Source organism: Ictidomys tridecemlineatus, chromosome 2, assembly GCF_052094955.1.
Source record: "Ictidomys tridecemlineatus isolate mIctTri1 chromosome 2, mIctTri1.hap1, whole genome shotgun sequence".
In the NCBI taxonomy this organism is placed as follows: Eukaryota; Metazoa; Chordata; class Mammalia; order Rodentia; family Sciuridae; genus Ictidomys; species Ictidomys tridecemlineatus.
Window position 1 is genome coordinate 145144745 of NC_135478.1, and position 23858 is coordinate 145168602.

Sequence of the window (23858 nt, forward strand, 5' to 3'; positions counted from 1 at the left end):
CAATAATTATAAGACATCATTAGTTTTACAGATGGAGTAGGAAAAAAATGCCTTCATTAAAAAATAAAACAATACTAATTTTTATTTATTTATTTTTTTTAGTTTTAGGTGGACACATATCTTTATTTTATTTTTATGTGGTGCTGAGAATCAAACTCAGTGCCTCATGCATGCTAGGGGAGCGCGCTATCACTTGAGCCTCATCCCCAGCTCCACAACACTAATTTTAAGAAGCATCTCATTTTAAGAGATAAAGAAGTGTAACAAAGAAGTGCTATCTTACAATTGATAGAATAGAGCATTACATTTTCTACCTTTAGGAAAATATTAACAATTCACCATAAATTAAGAAAATGAGATTAGCTTTTAAAAATAAAGAAACAGTACTGCAACATTTTTGCCATAAGTCCAAAGCAACATTCCCAATGAAAATAAATAGAAATCTAAAACATATAGACTCTGAATAAAAAGGAAAATAATTTATCTTACAAAATTTTTATGTTGACATATGACCAGGTCTAATTCTTTTATTGCAATAGATTTTTAAAGTCAATTTTTAAGATCAGAATAGTTTTAGTATTTAATTAAAATATTTTATATGTAATTAAAAACATGTTATTAATTTTAATATTATGAATTTTATTCTACTTATAAGAAAATTTGTACAAAGACATTTTCAACCTGTACATAATTAATGATAATTTATATATATATAAATGTACTATATAATGCCATTTTGAAATTGACAGGGGCAAGGACTATCCCTCAGATGCTTTGCAGGAACTAAGTTGAAAGAATCTTTATTGAATTCAGAAGTTGTATTAAAGTAAGCTAATTTAATCATAAGCTCCCTTAAGCCTTAGTAATAAAAAATAATCAGAATTATAGAAAATACAAATTTGTATTGAGAAAGGTACATGTATATATAAATGAAGCAGCCCAATATCTACTATCACAGCTTCTAGTAACATTATCTGTGCTCAGAGAATTAGACATTTTCATATTGCAGCCACTGATTGCTCAAGTGTGTTATGATAAGCAACTCTAAGACAACTCACTGTTACTATAAAACTTCATCACCGATGCCTCAAATAGCAAATACTTAATTTTCAAAATTTAAAGTCTTATTTCCAATGGAATCAGTTTGTGCAAACTTAAAAACATTTTCAGTTTTGAAAATTCACTATGCAATGTAATTAACTTCTGCCTTCCTAGGGGTCTACTATAGTATTCCCCTCACTCACTGCTTATGACATTGACCTTTCATTCAAAGTTTAGAGGTTTTGTCTTCACAAGGGGACTAGGTTTCACAACTGTGAAAAAAAGTTATAAGTAATATGATATTCAGAGTTAAGTAGGGTCTGGAAATACCACTAAATCCAGGAAATGGAAACATCTTCAAAATAGTTGGGAAAAGATTATTAAAAATCTTTAGACAATCAATTAAAAACACTCAGGATATGTACCCAGTGGTATTTAGCAGTCAACCCTTTAGGGCAGCTACTAACTAGCCAAAATTTATATAGAGAAAGGAACATCAACAGATTTAACTACCAGAGTTGGCTAGTCTTGGTTCCCCAGAAGTACTAATCGGTGCAGTCAGGTGAGATTGCAGATAGGAAACTAAACTTGTGATGCTTTTTCAAAATGTCACTCTTTCATCACCTATCTAAGCGTCTGGAACAGGGGAAAAAAAAAAAATCAATGCATTGCTTTTCAGTCTCATTACTTCTTTTATTAACTATGCATCAATGTATACATACAGATAGAGTAAAAGTTTCAAGACTAAGAGGGTAATGATTTTTTATTAGAAGTTTGGCACCAGAATCGCTTAGGGAATAAAAAAAAATTATATATGCGAGACCCTAAAGATTCTGCAATATATGCCTACCAGAGACAAGAATGCTATTAAAGAAATAGTATGCTGAAGCAGAAAGAGCATTAAAGCTGTGAACTTAATATGAATTTCGATCTTGTTAGCTATGTAACCTCAAAAAATGTTAGTCAACTTCTGAAATGTCATTTCTGAAATGTCTTTAGTATTACTATATTATAGAAATAACATTTTAAATAATCAATATGAAACTTTTTAAGTTACAAAAGACAGTATGTAATACTTTTCTTATCAGAAAATACTTTACGGACTTCCCAAGAAGTCAATTATCTCCCTATTTGTTTTTCTCCCCATTCTGATGGTCCCTTTGTTTCAAACTTAGTTTCATCCAATAATCCCATACTGACCAAGAACTTCTATCAAGTATATCTGACCTAGCCATTTCTAAACACCTGTTATGATTGCCAGGCTGGGAACAACTCCATGCAAACAATGCCACTGAACTGATTTATAAAAGTAGTTTAATTCCATACTTACAGCACTTACAAATATTCACTCTTTTATGCAGTTTTAAACATACTTATCTTAGATCAATTCTATAAAGTAACTATTGTTACCTCCATTTTACATATAAGGAACCTGAGGCTCAAAAAAGTTAAATAACTTTCCAGAAATTACTAAATTACTAAGTTATGGAACCAGGATTCAAATTTGATGCGTCTAAGTAGCCTTTTGCCTACTTCATGAATTTTGCTGCAAGAAATAACTTCACTTTAAAGTTGCATAGATACTGATACGAATGTACAGTTTTAGACAATCTTAAGTTTGAAATATCCAAGCTGGAAGTCACTACATATTTATAGGAAGACTTTTCAAAACTTTTCATGTTTTATTTTCTGGACTTATTAAACTGTTAAACTACTATTAGAATATGAGTTTACACTTAACTATCAGCACAGTTTAAAATGGCCCTGTCCAATAGAACATTCTGAAATAAGGATCGCTCTTCTGTCTACAATGGTAACTTTAGTTACATATGGCCTGAAAATTGTTCTTGAAATGTGGCCAGTACAACTAAAAAAAAGGAATTTTTCAATTTTATTTAATTTTGGCAAAACTTGAAAACTATGATAGATAATGAACGTACACTTATAAATTACAGACTTCTATAAATTCATATTTTACTTATATAGCCTCTCAAGCTCTTAAATTTACATTGTCCAAAGAAATTACTTAAAATTCAAAGCAGCCAAATACGCAAAATTAAAATATTTAGCAGGTTCAAGCACATACTCAGATAGTCATTGCAGATCAAGACAACATGAAAAAAAGCAGACAGCCAAATTAAAAAAAAGAAAGAAAGAAATGAACAAATAAAACTGAATTTGTTAGAGGCAGCCAAGAAAACTCCATGCGAGAACTTCATAATAATCACAACTTTATTTTCAGATCAAGCATCCAAACAGGTATATGATCTTTTCAGCAAAATACAATGTCAAGCACTATTATGGATCAGGCATTTTACCTGAAGACTTATTTTTTGTTCTTGAACCCTCAATGATAGCAGTAGAAAACAAAAGCAGCTGAAATGTGAAATAATCCCTAGAAAAATCAAGAATTAAAAAAATTCACAACATTAGTAAGAAGCAATTACTCAAAGAATGAAAAGTTTGGATCTACAAAGTTTATTAATACTTTCAGATATTAAGTTATCTTTAACTGGTTTAATACTAATATTCTAGACTTCTGATCTATCAGTTATTTCTATGCTCAAATATCATAATGGGGTTTTTAAATGACATTTCACAAAGGGAAGCTACCATTTTCACTGTAAGTTAAATAAATAAAATTAAAATATCAATAAAATTATGGGAATAAACTTTATCAACTTGCCTAAAACTGAAATGTTCCCCATCAAGGTCAGCTTTTATCCCTTTTAGAACCTTATTATTTTAGCATAAATAGGAATTACTGAATTCTCTGCCTAAATGCCACTGACAAGTATTACATTGGTAGAAATATAAAAAAGTTTAAATAAGAATTGATTATTAAACATATAGCTACCCTTCAATCTGTACTGTTAGAAACAATGGAGGATTAATATTAATTCTTCAAAAGGAGATAGAATTTGTAACTCTTGATGAGTTTAAAAAACAAAACAAAACTGTACTCTGGAATATTTTGGAAATTGTCATTTGGTACCTTCTCCAAGAAAATGTATCAAAAAAAAAAAAAAAAAGAAACTCAAACCAAAATGCTAAAAGGTAAAATATATGGAAGGTATTCTAACTCCATTCTTGTGCCTTACTTTCTTCTTAACTTGCAGTTAAAACCAAACTCAGAATGAATATTCCATAAAAGGAGGTTTATAACAAGCTACAAGTAATCATACAAATCACCTAAGAAATCATTAGATTATCAAATTATCACCCAACTTCCAATCAAACTATAATAATTTTCCTATGCTCTTTGCTGTTGGAAATCAACAAAAAAGCCCAAACTCAATAATCACATTGATTTGGCAAATTCTAAAACAGTTATTTTTCCAAATGAGTTGTCCACATGAAAAAATAGTTTTTTTGAAATTGCTGCACACATACTAAAATGGAATAACAAGACCCTGAAATAAGATTCTGGGTTCATTTGTCTTGAATCACTAGAGAGAAAAACATTAGTCCTGGGAAAAAAACAAAAAGCTAGTATATATCCGATTTTCAAGCTTACTACTATATACTTTTTAAATTAGATAAATGTATTAATTTATCATGTATATAGAGTCTTAGTGGCATTGAAAAAGAAGTCAAGCAATTAGAATTTCTAATATGATAATAGCAAAAACCCAAAACAAATAAATGGAAAGAAAAAAAAAAAAACAACACCCTGCATGTATATCTTAGTCCTTATTAGGCTCAAATTCCAATCCTTGCAATTTACTTAAGAATATAATGGAGAAAACAAATACATCTTTGGGTAAGGTACTACTAAGAATTAAATAATACTTGTCAAGTGTCTATAGAGCAGGTATAATCTGAATACTAGGTTTGTGATTACTGGAGGGTGGGGGTTGGCGGGGACTTCCCCGAGTTTGTTTTCTGCAACTAGAGTGGTAACAATACAAGAAACCTGCTTTATGTCAATCAATGGAAGGGTAACTGATGTGAAACAGCAATCTGTATACGGGGTAAAGTTGGGAGTTCATAACCCACTTGAATCAAACTGTGAAAGATGATGTATTAAGAACTGTGTAATGTTTTGAACGACCAACAATAAAAATAAAATAAAATAAAATAAAAATAAAAAAATAAAGTAAAAAAATATGGATCAATAAAAAAAAAAAAAAGAAACCTGCTTGACCTGTCTTAGAACTGCTGTGAAGATCTAATGATAATTTAAATTAAGGCAGTCTCATGGAAAAAGAACAGGCTTGAACTTGGAACAAATCACAAACCTCTTGGAGCCTCATTTTCTTCAAATAAACTGTAAGTCTACTTCTCACATGGTCTTTAATACTGATGATTAAAAATAACAGTTAATAATGTGAAAATACTTAAGAGACACTAACTAAACATTAGCTAAATATAAACAAAATGTTACTACAGCAATATTGAAATAATCTGAAAATTTTCAACTCAAATTAGTATTACCCCGTGTAACAAGTTCATGACGAAATTTTTAAGTATACTGGTGTACTGACTCCTTTAACCCAGAAGATTCATATCAGCCAACCAACCAAAAAGCACTGAATATATGCTGTTTGTCAACAAATGCTTATATGCTTATTAGTACATGAGTGAAGTTTTAAAAATATGTATGCATAAGAAAAATATTTTAAAAATCCATTCCTGATATAAGTGCGAAATACAAATATCTGAAAAAAAGACACTAAAAAAACAGCAGCTCTGACATTAATAGTTACATACCATTAACAATGAGAGCTCTTTCTTGATCCTTTTTTACCCTGCTACTAAAATAACTGTACTGATTGCTGGATCCTGAAAAATTTAAATCCAGATTTAGATACAGGTTCCAGATTTCTCTGGTAATGAATCCAAATGAAAATCAAGGAAGAACAGTGTGATTTTCCCTCATCTAGGAAGTGGGTGAAACAATACTGATTTGGAAAGAAGTTTATTTTTCTTAATAGCGTTGGTCAAAGTTTTCTAATCCTTAAATCGCCAGCAGTCAGCAATACCTGAGCCAATCTATTAGAAAATGGAAAGAAGCCAAGAATGTAGCTTAGGAAACAAACAAACATAAAAATCCCTAGAAGTTCGGATTTAATTTCAAGAAAGGGAAAGTGACTTGATCAATCTGAAAAAGGCTGGGGAAGAATAGAGTAAGAAAAAAAAAAAGTACCAAATCTACTAGTGATAGTATAAATGGTTACATGCTGAATGACAGAACACTTTATATACACTGTCCAGGATTAAGAAATAAACATATTTGCCATGAATATTGAAAAAACACAAGAAAGCAACTGTCTGAGCACAAGCAAAGCTATAAGAGCTCAAGTGTGAGGATAAAACTTAAAGCAGAAGAGAAAAATATTACAAAAATGAAGATGAAACTAAAAGAAGAACAAAGAAGAAGAGAGATTTCTGAAACCACAGTTAGGGATGCAGGGGAACAGAAATTTTAAAAATGAGCTGGTATTAGAGTTAAGAATTAGGAGAAAAAAATTTTTTAATATTTCTTTTTTAGTTGTAGGTGGACACGATATTTTATTTTTATGTGGTGCTGAGGATCAAACCCAGTGCATCATGCATGGTAGAAGAGTGCTCTACTGTTGAGTCAGAACCCTAGCCCAAAGGAAAAAAATTTAAGACAAGAAAAGGAGACCAAATGATGCCTATCTATTGTCAAAAACATTAAAAAACAAGAAAAATATATGAAAATATTATAGAAAAGCAGATCTAGATCTACATTTTAAGAACTAACCAAATCTATAAAAATGCTAAAAAAATCAACATTATTAAAAATACATCCTAATAGATACTTACCAGTCAAAAATATAGGTTTCATTTCCCAGCACCAAAAAAAAGGGAACCATGGTGGCAAATGATTGTCAATTTTCAAAGAGAGAATAAGGTTGGTCTCAGATTTCTGCATAAACTATTCTAAATTTACGAGCCCGTAAAAATACTTATTCATATTCTCAAGTAAAAAAAAAAAAGTATAAGCCAAAGATTTTACACCCAAATTTGTATGCAAAAACCAAAAAAACATAGTAGATAAGTAGTCTCTGTTAAACACCAAAGGAGTCTATGGAACTATACCTATGAGCCCATCTCGGAGGATTCATATAAGCATGAACTTCAGGCTAACGAAGAGACGCCCAGAAAAATTAAAGTGAAAGGACTGGCAATGAGAACTGAATCCCACAAAAGTAGGAACTATCAATAAATAATGTCTTAAAGTATCTACCACCAACATTATTAGAAGGTGAGGGTTGTTAGGGTAGGAGGAAATTTTAAGTTTAACTATACCACCTTATCTTTAATAACTAGGGGGTCAAAAGCACCATTTGAAACTGATAAAGCAAACCCAATATACAGTGAGTAGTGTTTTTTTGTTTGGTTGGTTTTTTGTTTGTTTGCTTGCTTGCTTTTTGGTGGTTTTGGGATTGAATCCTGTGTTACTCTACCAACTGAGCTGCATTCTCAGCCCTTTCTATTTTGATACAGGGTTTGTTAAATTGCCCATGCTGGCCTTAAACTTGTAATCCCGCTACCTCAGCTGCCTCAGAAGCTACACCATGTGCTTGGCAGAGTATAATGTATATTTAACAATACAAAGTAAATACTGAGATAATGTAATAACTAAAATTAAGACAGGGCTGAGGGTGTGTAGTTCAGTGATAGAAAACTTGCTTAGTATCCCATGTTCCAGGCCCTGGGTTCTAGGTTGTGGGCTTACTCTGTGGCACCATAAAGATAAATAAATTGAAATAAAATATGGACAGAGTGGAAAAAAATAAGAAATATACTAATCTCATCATTGTTCACACAACAAAATTAATAGTATCCGTGTTGCCAGGTCCAGTGGCCCACTCTGTAATCCCAGCTACTTGAGAGGCTAAGGCAGGAGGACTGCAAATTCCAGGCCAGCCTGGATAAATTAGGGAAACTCTGTGTCAAAACAAAAAATAAACACCTGGGAATGTAACTCAGTGGTAGATTCCCCTGAGTGCAATTTCTTCTACTGCCAAAAAAAAAAAAAAAAAAAAAAAAAAAAACCACCATCACCAACAAAACCCCCACAAACATAAAACAAAACAGAACAAAAGAATGTTGAAGAATGATGATTAAGGGTATTTCATAAAGCTGTGATCACAAAAGTAATCACTAAAAAACAAAATATAATTATTCCTAATTAAAAGAAAAAGAACAAAGAAAAACTGTCCACTTAGTGAAAAACAGTTAAAAAACTACAAAACTGAAAAGAATTAAAACTCGTTAACCATATCAAGAAATATAAATGGGTCAACCAACCGAGTAAAAGAAAAATAAAGATTAGACATAATTCCAAACAAAACTCAGAAATATTATGCATAAGAAAACCAGAAGAAATCAATTATTAGTAGATAATAAAAAGGGTTAAGTAGGTACAAACAAATATGCAAATTAAGAACAAGCTGGGGAAATAATCACATTTTGATAGAAAGTAAACAATCCAGAAGAGACTACTTTGCTGAATTGCATGAAGTAATGAAGTAGATGATTTTCTGGAAAATATTAAAAAATAGATTAAAGACAAATCTTTCAAAGAGATTAATTTCCATAGAAAATAAAAATGAATGATCCTTCAAAAAAGCCTGAGGCCTAGCTACTTCCATAGGGAATTATACTAAACCTTTAAAAGCATTTAATTTAAATGCTACTTAAATGCCTGTAGAACACAAAAGTCTCCTAAGTTATTTTTTTTCTGAAGCAAGAATAATTTTGATTGGGGGTGGGGGGGAAGAAAGCCAAATGAAGAGTAGAATCTGGGTATTAGGATACCACATAAAAACTAACTTGGCAAGAACACAGTGATACTAGAACAAAACTAATCAGACTAATCAATGCAAGAGAAAAAGTCAAGAATAGATTTAAATACCTATTATAAGAATGTGACGCACAATAAGCAATCATAAACACAAACATACATGCATCCCTGACTAAGCAAGGCTATCAGGAATACATCCCATAGACATATTCACATAAACTCAAAAAAATTTTAAAAAACCCCACAAAGAGTAATTTAAAAGGCTATCTACAACAAACTGGTTAGTAATATTTTGGTGTATCCACCTATGAAATAAGGTAATTTTAAGGAAAAATATTTGTAAAAAGACTAAGAGAGTCATGATTTTTTTATTAGAAGTTGGCATCAGAATCGCTTAGGGAGTTAAAAAAAAATTATGTCTGATGAAAAAACCCTCAAGGTTTAAAGTTATGTACAGCATGGTATTACTCTGTAAATGTGTGCTAGTAGTATTGGTTACCTTTGAAAAAAAGGGAAGTGAGGTACCAAGGTGAGAGAGAGATCTTTTTCACTGGATATCCTTTTTATCTCTGCTTTGGTTCAATACAAAAAGAAAGTTTATTTTAAAAAATGAAAGAGAGAAGCAAAGATACCAGGCAAAAGCCAATAAAAGAAATAATTGCTGGAAGACAATTTTCCATGGGTCTCGCTCATCTTTCTGTGCATCTGTACTATCTTTTCAAGGATGTTTGTATGACAAATAGCCCTGGAAGGGAAAGCTACTATATCACATAGGGCAGACATGCCTATGTCTCAAAAGACAAAAGTACCCAAAGTTGAGGGTTCCTCATTTGTAATGCAACTCTCTTAAGTGTGCAGATGTCACCTGGTCCTCTTCATATTGCCATGTGGAAATTAAAGCTTCAGAAACTGACACCAAAAAAGGCTAACATTCTTGCTGTTGTTAATGCAATGAGTAATGAAGTTCTTTGATTTTCAGTGGGAGTCTTATTATATCTTCTGCCAGAAGCCATGCAACTAACTTGTTAGCTTACAAGCTAGGGTAAACAGATCCTTTAGTTTCTATTAAACTTGAGTCAAAATAACATTAGAGGGCTGCAGGTGTACAGCTCAGTGGTAGAGCACTTGTCTACACAGGAAGTGCAAGGCCTTGGTGATTCCCAGCACTGTAAAACAACTAACACTACCACTACTATTACTAAGACTACTACTATTAAATAAAGAAGCATATAGGACTAAAACCTATACAGGGTATAAAAGAACAAAAAAGTTTCTATCAAAAAAGGATTAAGCCAAATATTGGTGCAAAGGGCATAGCTATGAAATATATAAAGCCCGAGAAAATTGTTGCAAGGCAAATAACACCAAATAATCATAATGGCGACACTTTGACAAATCTTTTCCTAAGTTTGTCAGAGTATGTGAACCAAAGGTCCACATTCTGTGTCCTTGCTTATCTGTAAGTAAGGTAATTATTATAGGTATTTAAATATTTTTTATTTCATTTAAAAAATATAAGCAAGGATATAAAATATTCTAATACAACCAAACTCAATTTATGCAATAGAAAACTATTTTTTCTATCTATAGGAAACTTATATGGATCTCTTTTTTTGGGGGAAGGGGTAACAAAGGACTGAACTCAGGGGGTACTTGACCACTGAGCCATATCCCCAGCCCTATTTTGTATTTTAATTTGAGCCAAGGTCTCACTAAGTTGCTTAGTGACTTGCCATTGCTGAGGCTGGCTTTAAACTTGTGATCCTCTTGCCTCAGCCTCCTGAGCCCCTGGGATTACAGGCATGCGCCATTGCCCCCAGCAAATTATATGCTTTCTCTTATACTCACAAGTTTCAGAAATCAGTGATGTACTTGGCCACAAAGACAACAATGACTTTCAAAAGCATAGAGAGGTACAGGCAGCTTTCTCTAGTATCAAAATCAAAAACACGCCCCAGTATATATCTCCCTCCCCACCAAAATTTATCTTTGAAATTATAAAGCTTTTTTTTTCTCTTTCTCCCTAAATCAAAAGGAGATTAAAAATTAACAGGTTAAATTATCTAAAAATATAAGATAAATTAAAACAACAAGAAAAATATTTTATTCCTAAAATACTTTTATTAAATTTGAAAGACCAGAAAGAAATAAATGAAACTGCTTTAGTTAGGCCTTAGTACTAATAAACTTTAGCATTATTTACAAGCTTTAAAGTATCTTCTTTGAAAATACCAGTTAAATATTCTAGCTAGCCTAACATACAAAAATATAAAACTAGAAAGATACTTTAGAATGAAAAAAGTGATATAACCAAAGATATTTAAGAAATTAAAATGTTATGAGCAATGCTATAGCAACTAATTAGAAAATTTGGAAAAGGATTATTTTTGAGTGAAATATGAATTTCCAAAATTGACTCAGGAAATAATAGAACATGACTATATTAACGAAAGACTGTGAAAGGTCTACCTTTAAATGGGCGATGGTTTTGCAGTTACTATTATTATCTGATAAGAGCAGAACTTCTTGAGTTATTCAAATTAATTCAGAACAAAGATGGAAGGTTTTCAAATTCATTTATTTTCATAACCTTTATCTATGCAATACCTTGGTAGCAATAATTAAAAAGAATACCCCATGATTGAAGAGTTGAAATGCACCAATATTAGAAATCAATACAATTCAACTAGAACTTTAGAAAAATCTGTCAACATAACATTAATTTTTTTAAAAAGCAATTAATAAAATGAAGAGATGTTTTATTTTAAAGAGCATAAAATTATACACATAATAAAAATAATTCACCAAAATTCAAAACATGTATCCATTAAAGAGAGTTAATGACTAAACAAGAACAGGATCGGCATGCCAGATGGCAACTTATTATTCAATATTGTTTGTAGGCTTCAAACTAAGGCAGTTATGGTGAAGAAACAAAACTTTTTAATTGTACAGAGAGAGTAAAAGATAATTTAGGAAGTAGATATAGCTTAGTACTTAGAGGTAGAATGCTTACTTAGGATGCATGAGACCCTGGTTTTGGTTACCAATAGCACCAAAAAAAAAAAAAAAAAGGATTATTTTTATTCCCCAGTACTGAGGATTGAACCTCTTCCACTGAAACAGGATTTCTTTAAGTTGCAAAAGCTAGCCTTGAATTTGTGATCTTCCTTCCTCAGCCTTCCATGTAGCTAGGATTACAGGAAAGCACTACCGTGCTGCCTCTAGTTTTTTTATTTTTGACACCAGTGCATAAACACTCATTTGTAGATGACAATTATACATTCAGAAAATCCAAGGACTCACCTTAAACCAATAGCTTTTCTTTATAACAGCAAAATCAATTTGAAGTTCAAATGGTAAAAACTGACATTCTCAATAATAAACAATGGAAATAAACAAGTTTAACAATAAAGATATAGGATCTCTATGAATCCAAACAAAGAGAGACACAAAACATGTTCTTTAATAGAAGACTATTTATCTAAAAATAGTCAAAAGCAAAAAGCAAAATACAGTGGATAGCTTTCTTAATGATTTAATAAGGGGTAAAATCAGTTTCCAGTTTGGCCTTAATCAATAATAAAATACACTTTATTTTTACTCATGTGTACTCTCTATATAATGTAATTAACAAAATATATAAAATTAATGCAAATTTTCACTATAAGAACTCCACAATCTAAAATATAAGGAAATACATTTTCCCTCAAAAATCTAAGAGAAAATTATCTCTGTTGCTGAGCTTAACAACAGCAACTCTCATTCTCTTATTTTCATCTACTATTGCGATATGAATTATGTGGTTCAAATTAAAAATATGCTACACAGTGTTTTAGTGTGTCCTGGGAGCACTCAAAATCACAGAATACACATGGTATACTGTAAAATTTGGAGAGAAAGTTATTTTATTTCATAACAAAGGAGAATGCTGTAATTGAAATTTTTTTCTAAAGAAATATATAATTTGCCTCTTAGAACTAAGTCTCCAGGTAAAGCTTTTGCTTTTCTGTCTCTATCCATCCATTCATCCATCCATTGTTTATCAGTATAGACTAGATATATTTATTTTATACATTGGGTTATTATCCAATACAATGCTATATTAATTCTATTACTCAAACTGTTTTTAGCTTTTGACCACTGGGAGCTTTTCTGAGGTGCTGCAGGTTCATCTTGATTTTCCCTATCTGTGTGCTCCTTAACAAAGAAAAAAAAAGAAAAAAGAAAATTTAGAAGTATATTTTAGTAATAGTTACATCAGGATTCCCTTAAAATGAGAGATGTCAATACCATATGTTAGCTGAAATAAGAATTTCGAACAAGGAAAGAAAAGCCTTTTAACTTTAAGGATAATTAGGTCCTCAAAGTTAGGTTTTATTTTTCCTGATTTCTTCTAAAACTCAAGCAAGTTTTCTGGAATGCTGGATTAAAAAAAAAAAAATTCAACCCTATGAAGTGATAAAAAGGAAAGAAGAACCTGCCCCTTAAAAGGCAAAGTTTATATAGAGATCTATGAAATGAGACAAATTAAGAATCATTAAATAAAGATGTCATTCCTTCTCAAATGTTATTATGAAATCAGAAGTGGAATCTGAAATCTACTTCATGCTTTCAAGATCCATCAGAACTTACTTGTTTCTCACTAAACTACTTTTGTTTTAATTTCTCTTCAATGCTTTCTCTTTTTATAGTGAACCATAAAGAATGAATCCAGAAAATATTTATCTATGTACAGTCAATTTTTTACAGCATTTTTATTTCTATACAGAATCAAATGCCTCTATGAAGCTGGGTGCGGGGGCACATGCTTGTCATCCCAGCGGCTTGGGACGCTTAGGCAGAATTTTGGGTTCAAAGCCAACCTCAGCAATGGCAGGGTGCTAAGCAACTCAGTGAGACCCTGACTCAAAATGAACTAGAAAATAGGGCTGGGGATGTGGCTCAGTGGTCAAATGACCAAGTCCAGTCCCCTATACTCCCCCAAAAGAAAAACAAAAACAAAAAAAATGCTTCTATGAAGATTTCTGCTAGAATTCCATTTCTCACTTGATTTTCAAAATAACCATGAAGATAGGCGCCAATGTTTTTAGATGTTGATGGATCTTTATTTTATTCATTTATTTATATGTGGTGCTGAGAATTAAACCCAGTGCCTCAAACATGCTTGGGAGGAAAGAACTCTACCAGTGATCCATGGTCCCAGCCCTCTAGTATACTATTTTTCACAGGACAGAAATCCAAGATCAAGATCACATAGCTATTAAGTGACAGAATCGGGCTCTGAACTCAGAAAGTTGAATTCTAAGTCTGTACTTTTACAAAGTACCACTATACTTCATAACATTTAAAACACAAACTGGTGCTATATGTTTACAGAAGGCCAGTGAAACTGAATTTAATGCCATATAAACTGGGCCTAATATTCAGGAGGCTGAATGAGACTTAAAAACAATTTTGATAATGTCTCTTATATGACCATTTCTGATTCACTAGCTTTAAAAAAGAGCTACTAAATTTCAAATTACTCCACAAAACAAGAAGCCATTTTAGAAATGTTAACATAAATAGAGTTACAACATTATTATTTTGGGCTACTTTCAACATATTTGAAGATGTTGAACAAGGAAACTAAGACTCAATACTAATAAAATTTATATCAGTCACTGACTATACAAGGGATTACTAGGAAAACAATGAAACACACAAAAGAGGGGGAAAGTATATAAAATAGGCAGTCTCTTTTTGTTTGGAATTTGCTTTATGGTGTCTTTAGCTATGGATTTATTTTTATTTATGGCAGTCCAGATCATTTGCTCTTTATTCTCCTTTAATCTTCCTGTTATTTATTTTCCATTGTATATATTTAGATATTTATTATCTATATGTAATACATATATTTATATTGTTTATATATTTGTTTCATATATTTATATGCTCATTTCATAGTATTATTTATATTTATATAAATATAATGGAGACTGTAAAATTTTACTAGTGTCTCATGTGGGTTTTGCTTTTGCCTCTTCAAATTCTTTCAGAATATCACCTACTCTTTTCTATAAAACAGAATTAAGAATATAATACTTTCTACTGACTTTCATTTCACTCCAGACAACAATCAATATGTGGCATAAAAAACAGCTCATTTACTTCAGTGCTGTTTTATCATGTAATGCTTATAAAGTCACATAAAACTACAAGTAGGGATCCACATTTAATTTAATACTCCACTTTTAAGAGCCAGAGCCCAAGGAGCCCCAGTAAACTTCCAGCTGATTGGCTCACCGTGGCACCAACAAACTTCCAGCTGCCAGCTGATTGGCTCCTCTGCGGTGATGCTCATTGTGCTATTTCCCCCGCCCTTTCAGACCACAGAGCTGCTCATTGGGGGACTCTTTTGGCTCCGCCCACACGACCCAGCCAATCAGCCTCAAGAGCGGGAGGAGTGGGGAGTTGAGAGTCTTGTGGGAAGCCTGTGGTGGCAGTTGGGGTCTGAGAGAATTCCTGAAGAGCTCGTGTGGTGCTGTGTGTGTTCTAAAAATAAAGTTCGTTTCTGCTTGATAAGTGTCTTGTGAATTGTGCCCAGCCAGATTGCGGCACTCAACCATAGAACGAATAACCCTGAATGTTAATGGCCTAAACTCACCAATGAAAAGACGAAAAGACACAGACTAACAGACTGTATAAAAAAAAAAAGACCCAACAATATGCTGCTTCAAAGAGATACATCTCATAAAAAAAGACATCCACAGACTGAAGGTGAAGGGTTGGGAAAAATCATACCACTCACATGGACTGCGGAAGCAAGCATGGACTTCTATCCTCATATCAAATAAAGTAGACTTCAAGCTAAAGTTAATCAAAAGGGATAAAGAAGGACACTACATACTGCTCAAAGGAACCATACACCAAGGAGACTTAACAATTACAATTATATATGCCACAAACAATGGAGCATCTACGTTCATCAAACTCTTCTCAAGTTCAAGGGTCAAATAGACCACAATACAATAATTTTGGGTGACTTTAACACACTTCTTTCACCTCTGGATAGATCTTCCAAACAAAAGCTAAACAAAGAAACTATAGAACTCAATAATACAATCAATATCTTAGACTTAACTGACATATATAGAATATTTCATCCTTCAATGAGTGAATACAATTTCTTCTCAGCACATGAATCCTTCTCTAAAACAGACCATATATTAGGCCGCAAAGCAACTCTTAGCAAATATAAAAAAGTAGAGATACTACCCTGCATTCTATCAAATCATAATGGAATGAAATTAGAAATCAATAATAAAATAAGAAATAAAAGCTACTCCAACACCTGGAGACTAATTGCTACTGAATGAACAATGGGTTGCAGAGGATATCAAGGAGGAGATTAAAAATTTTTAGAGGTGAATGAGAACACAGATATAACAATTTTGAAATTTTGGGGACACTATGAAAGCAGTTCTAAGAGAAAAGTTCACTGCATGCAGTTCATTCCTTAAAAGAAAAAGTCAACAAATAAATGACTTAATATTATATCTCACAGCCCTAGAAAAAGAACAAATCTACATCAAAGGCAGTAAAAATAGTACATAATTAAAATCAGAGCTGAAATCAATGAAATTGAAACAAAAGAAACAATTTTAAAAACTAACAGAACAAAAAGTTGGTTCTTTGAAAAAATAAATAAAATTGACAAACCCTTAGCCATACTAATGAAGAGAAGGAGAGAGAAAACTCAAATAACTAACATATGTGATGAAAAAGGAAATGCCACAACAGACACTACAGAAATACAGAAGATAATTAGAAATTATTTTGAAAACCTGTACTCCAATAAAATAGAATATATTAAAGGCATCGACAAATTTCTAAAGTCATGATTTGCCCAAATTATATCAGGATGATATACACAATTAAAACAGATCAATTTCAAGTGATGAAATAAAAGACTCCATCAGAAGCCTACCAACCAAGAAAAGCCCAGGACCAGATGGATACACAAACAAGTTCTACAAGACTTTTAAAGAAGAACTAATACCAATACGCTCCAATTTATTTCAGGAAACAGAAAAAGAGGCAGCACTTCCAAACTCACTCTATGAGGCCAATATCACTCTGATTCCAAAACCAGACAAAGACACCTCAAAAAAAAAAAAAAAAGGAAACTTCAGACCAATATTTCAATAAAATTCGGCAAATCAAAACAAAAACATATCGAAAAGATAGTACACCACAATCAAGTGGGGTTCATTCCAGGGATGCACTCAACATATGGAAATCAATAAATGTAACTCATCAATAGACTTAAAGAACTATATCATCATCTCAACAGATGCAGAAAAAGCATTCAATAAAATACAGCACCCCTTCATGTTCAAACACTAGAAAAACAGGAACGTATCTCAACATCGAAAAAGCTATCTATGCTAAGCCCCAGGCCAACATCATTCTAAGTGGAGGAAAAATTGAAAGAATTCCCTCTAAAAACTGGTACAAGACAGGGATGTCCTCTTTCACCACTGTTGAGAGCCACAGCCAAAGGGGCTCCAGGAAACTTCCAGCTGCCAGCTGATGATTGGCTCACAGCGGCCACAGCAAACTTCTAGCTGCCAACTGATTGGCTCCTCTGCGGTGATGCTCATGGGCTGTTTCCCTGCCCTTTCAGACCATGGAGCTGCTCATTGGGGGACTTTTTTTTGACTCTGCCCACGTGACCCAGCCAATCAGCCTCAAGAGCAGGAGGAGTGGGGGAGGTTGAGAGGCTTGTGGGAGGCCAGTAGTGGCAGTTGGGTTCTGAAGGTTTTTCCTGAGGAGCTGTGTGGTTTGGTGTGTGTGTTCTAAAATTAAAGTTCGTTTCTTTTGACAAGTGGCTCCTGAATTGTGCCCAGCCAGACTGCGGCACACCACTACTATTTAACATAGTCCTTGAAACACTGGCCAGAACAATGAGATAGACAAAAGAAATTAAAGAGATATGGATAGGTAAAGAAGAACCCAAATTAGCACTATTTGCCGACAATATGATTCTATACCTATACCCAAAAAATTCCACCAGAAAACTTCTAGAACTAGTAAATGAATTCAGCAAAGCAGCAGGATACAAAATCAATAACCATAAATAAAAGGCATTTTTGTATATCAGTGACAAACTTCAGAAGGAAAATGAGGAAAACTACCCATTTACAACAGCATAAAAAAAAAAAACCAACTTGGGAATCAACAAAAGAAGTTAAAGACCTCTACAATGAAAACTACAGAATGCTAAAGAAAGAAATTAAAGAAGACCTTAGAAGATGGAAAGATCTCCCTTGTTCTGGATAGAAGAATTAATATTATCAAAACGACCATACTATCAAAAGCACTATACAGATTTAATGCAATTCTAATCAAAATCCTAATGACATTCCTCATAGAAACAGAAAAAGCAGTCATGAAATTCATCTGGGAAAAAAGAGCCAAAATAGCTAAAGCAATCCTTAGCAAGAAGAGTGAAGCAGGTAGCATTGCTATATCAGACCTTAAACTATACTATTGAGTGATAGTAACAAAAACAGCATGGTATTAGCACCAAAATAGACTTGTAGACCAATGGTACAAAATAGAGGACACAGAGAATAACTCACATAAATACCATTATCTTATATTGACAAAAGTGCCAAAAACGTACATTGGAGAAAAGATTGTTTCTTTTGCTGAGAATAAACTATCAGTGAGGTGAAGAAAGAGCCTACTAATTGGGAACAAATTCTTACCTCATACACATCAGATAGAGCACTAATCTCTAGGATATATAAAGAACTCAAAAATCTTAACACCAAAAAAACAAATAACACAATCAATAAATGGGCCAAAGAACTGAACAGACACTTCTAAGAAATTATATACAATCAATCAACAAATATATAAAAAAAAGTTCAATCTCTCTAACAATTAGAGAAATGGAAATAAAATCCACTCTAAGATTTCATCTCACTCCAGTCAGAATGGCAACTATTAAGAATACAAACAACAATAAGTGTTGGCAAGGCTGTGGGGGAAAAGGCACATTCATACATTGCTGGTGGGACTGAAAATTGGTGCAGCCAATATGGAAAGCAGTATGGAGAATGCTTGGAAAACTGAGAATGGAACCACCATTTGATCCATCTATCCCATTCCTTGGTCTATACCCAAAGGATTTAAAAATAGCATACTACAGGGACACAGCCACATCAATGTTTATAGCAGCACAATTCACAATAGCTAAACTGTGGAACTGACCTAGATGCCCTTCAATAGATGAATGGATAAAGAAAATATTATTCAGCATTAAGAGAATAATAATAATAATAATTCAGCATTAAGAGAAAAATATGGTATATATACACAATGGAATATTATTCAGCATTAAGAGAAAAATATGGTATATATACATAATGAAATATTATTCAGCATTAAGAGAATAAAATCATGGCATTTGCAGGTAAATGGATGGAGGTGGAGAATACAGAGTTAAGTGAAATTTAGCCAGTCCCATAAAACCAAAATGCTGAATGATTTCTCTGATTTAAGGATGCTGATTCATAATATGCTGCATGGAGGAGGAGGAATGGGAAGATTAAATGAATTCTAGATAGGGCAAAAGGGGAGGGAGGGGAAAGGAGGGGGCATAGGGGAAGGAAAGAGGGTGGAATGCAATGGTCATCATTACCCGAAGTTCATGTATGTGACTCTACTTTGTGTATAACCAGTGATATGACAAATAGTGCTCTATATGTGTAATATGAATTGTAATACATTCTGTTGTCATATATAACAAATTAAAATTTTTAAAAAATTTTAAAAATAAGAGATGATCAATGAAAATAAATGAAGAAATGTCAACTCATAGAACCGAACCCTTCCTTAAAAGGCAAGGTTCACACATGCTCAGGCAATAACTCCTTCTTTAAAATTCTGCTTGGTGATTGTTAAGGGAGTTTTTGCTTGTTTGCTGTTTTGTGGCACTGAAGATTGATCCCAGAATTCTTACACATGCTAATACTCAAGAGTTCTACCAGGAAAAGTTATACCCCAGCCCATTTTTTAACTTCAATTGTAAAAGACATGCCAATTTAAGAAAACATCCTGAACTCAGAACAATTAAAATGTGTAAGAAATCTTTAAACCAATAAAATGTCCTATATAAGAGGCAGAAAGCAAGCTTATAACTTACAATAATAATCTTAACTGCCTAGAAGGCTGGATTGTAACTACAAAAGGAAGAAATATAGTTTTTTGTGTAAAAGTGCATATGAGAATCCAGATCATCAGAAGGCTGAACATGTGCACTGGAATTACAATACTGCCTGAATCATATTTACTATAGTTGGAGCACTTGATAAGATAAAGTCTTTCACAGATGGCGCAGAAAATGGGGTCCCATTTCTTTACTTTCACAGCTGAACAAGTTTCCTTTCAATTTCAACCTACTTTCTGATTATTTTAAATAGCTCTGCTATGATTCACTATTTAAGTTTGTAATTTAACTCTTGGGAGACAAAACTTTTTTTCAAGTTGCACCTCCTCCAGGTGGTACATGGCACATGTATACAAATAAAACAAAGATTTCTTAAATATAACCTTACTGCATTTAATCACAGATTTCTAAAGTAAAAATTGAACTTATGATGATATAAAATATACCATGATCCATGAAGTTTGAAGATCAATAAAATCAGGACTAAGAATCTGCTAATATTTAATTCATTTTTTGGTTTGTTTTGAATTATTTTTGAAGATGTTGAACAAGGAAATCAAGACTCAATCAATACTCACAATATTTATATCAGTCACTGAGTATAAAAGAAATTACTAGGTCCATAAACAAAACAATGAAACACATGAAAGAGGGAGAAAAGTAAATAAAAATAGGCAGTATCTGACTTGATATAAGGGCAATCTAATGTTGATGTTCACTGAGGCATTTACACATTTTTTCCATCCTACCAAAATACCACTTCCAGTAAGTAATGTTACCCAATCGTTCAGGATCCTTTCCTGCCACTATTGCCCTGGGCCTCCTACCTGAAGCTCTGCTGAGCCAGCTTCCTAAGCCCTGACAATTTCCACTTAGCTACCCAAATTTTTTCTTTGGGTACTAGGATCTGGGTGTTCATAAACATACTATGAATTCTTTTTTTTTTTTTTTTAGTTGTAGAGAACACATACATTTGTTTATTTATTTTTTATTTTTGTATGGTGTTGGGGATCGAACCCAGTGCCTCACACGTACTAGGCCAGCGCTCTACCACTGAGCCTCAACCTGGCCCGACATATACATTTTAAATAAGAAAGTTGTTGTGGGCTAATCTGAAAATCAAAATAATATTTAAATAATCAATTTAAATTTAATTGATTTTAATTATCAATTTAAAGTGAGAATGCATTTTTAAAACTCCAAATTACCAACTCTTTCTATTCAGAAATGTGTCTATAAACACATCCAGATTGAAACCAGCCCAACTACTCTCCTTATTGTGAATGTTTATAGACATTTAAATTAATACCCAATTCACAAATAAATTTCAAAATGTCAGGTCTAGCTACTTCAGGAAAGGCTATAGAAAGATATAAGTTAATACCATTATGCTGAAAAAAATTTCTTTTTTGAGAATTAATATAATTTAGAGGTCCAATCAATCTGACTGGGAATCAACATTTAGTAATTCAAATATGAAACTTTAAGCTTAAGAGTCCAGGTGACTAAAAAAATTCAGCTTCAGATTCTTTGACTCACCTTGCTCTAAATTTCATAATACTAGATACCTTGCTTAGACATTAAAGAGGCTAGTTTTCATACAGATTCAGCACTGCTATAAATGGTAGTCTAGGGGATCTGCCCTTAAAACAAAGTTTCCCCATAGTATAGAGGCATTTTACTAATCTGCCACCTTTCTATGACCCTCCAAATCAGTCAAGTAAAAGCTTCTTTTCTCTTCCATTACTCATACAAAGCCATCATCCAAGGATTAGTTTTAAAACTTCAAAAACTACATATTAATTTTACAGAACAAGCAAATATTTATATAGTTTAATATTAATAAAAATTTTTAAAGATTCAAGCCTCACTACATTAAGAATGGCTGAAACTTCATTAATTTTTCTCATGTTGTTTAGTAATTTTAGATTTTGGAAAACTACTAAATACTTAAAACTTTAACCTTTGGTTTACAGTATCCCCAAGCAGAAAGTTATATATGGGTTCTTTGAGACACCAATCTAGCAGAAAATTTAATGACTTGAACATAGAAAATTTGAAAATTAAAAAACTGTTAAATACCAACACCTAAGAAGACTGTATTCTAGATTTGCAGAAAGAAAGTGTGCAAATACTTTATTGTACTTTTTCGATTCAAGGCTTAAACTTTAAGTATGTTTAAGTATGTTTATTGATTGACTACCGTGCTTAGTATTGAACCCCAAGCTGACCTCAGGCATACTAGGTAAATGCTCTACCATTAAGCTATACCCTCAACCCAGACACTTGTAGTAAACTTAATTATGGAGTGTAATGAAAGGATAATGGAGCAAGTATTAGAAACTGTTGAGAGCCACAGCCGAAAGGGGCCCCAGCAAACTTCCAGCTGCCAGCTGATGATTGGCTCACAGCGGCCACAGCAAACTTCTAGCTGCCAACTGATTGGCTCCTCTGCGGTGATGTTCATTGGGCTGTTTCCCCACCCTTTCAGACCACAGAGCTGCTCACTGGGGGACTTTTTTTTGGCTCTGCCCACCCGACCCAGCCAATCAGCCTCAAGGGCAGGAGGAGTGGGGGAGGTTGAGGCTTGTGGGAAGCCAGTGGTGGCAGTTGGGCTCTGAAGGTTTTTCCTGAGGAGCTGTTTTGTTTGGCATGTGTGGTTTTAAAAATAAAGTTCGTTTCTTTTGACAAGTGGCTCCTGAATTGTGCCCAGCCAGACTGCGGCAGAAAACAAGCCCATTTTTAGCCTCAAACTATGAGTCTGAGTATTTTTTTCTTAAGAAACAGAATTTTAATGAATTATGCAAAATAGCCAATTCAATTTCATAATGTAAGAAGGTTAGGATATTATCAATAGGAACATTTACTACACAAAATAATTGTAAAAGCCATTTTCATTGGCAAATAAATGGGAAAGAGTATTCTACTGTCACCTCTATAATAGTGTGGCTTTAACACTAACTTTGAGATGGCAGGTACTGAGTCCTAAACAGTCTGCAAACACCAATCCAAAGTAATATGTTCATTTCAATGTTAAATTCTCCCTTTCCCAAGATTTCAGTTACCTCAGAAATCTCCTGATTAGCAAACTGCTTGTACACTTACTATTTTTTCATGTAATACCTTTAAATAACCAATAAATTTTAGCTCAGAGAAATCAGTGACTATTAAACTATAAGCTCCACCCCTAATTTATTCATTGTTATAGTCCTACTTCCTAACACATACCTTATACATAATAGATGCTCAAAAGATACTTGTAGCATCCAGTCCAGCTTTCAACTGGCTTCACTGTTGATTAATATTCTATTGACTTATTTGAAACCAAATTTTAATCTAAAATTTTTCTTCTGAATTTTTTGGTTTATAAAATTTTGAGGGGAAGAACTTTCACTTTTCTCTTAGTCAATTTATTATGAAAAAACTACTTGATTTTTTCCCCAACGTTTATTCCAAAGTATGCCAAGACTATACATAAGATCTCTCCTAGATACTAAATAAATAGCTAGGGATTTTGGTCCAGAAAGAATAGCACAGTCTAAAGCACCAGACCTAACTAAAGTGCCAGCTACCCTCAGGACTTGCAGAATAGAAATGTTTTGGGGACAAAGACAGAAACAGATGTAAATGCATGGCATAAATGGAGTTCATCTCTATTTCATTCCTTTTTTTCTTCCATTTAGCCATCTATTTACTATACTTACAAACTTTTATTCTGTATTCCTAAATATGTATCCTTTGTTTATCATATGCTTTAAATAATAAGAAAAAAGCTGCAATTTCATCCATGCATGCTTACTGTAGAAAATGGTC

At 32.9% G+C, this 23858-nt stretch overlaps 1 protein-coding gene across 2 annotated transcripts in view; it reads right to left on the minus strand.

Moving 5' to 3' along the window:
- Znrf2 (zinc and ring finger 2) overlaps positions 1-23858 on the minus strand; it is a 97786-nt gene that overhangs the window by 20133 nt on the left and 53795 nt on the right. The gene's annotated exons all lie outside the window — the stretch shown is intronic.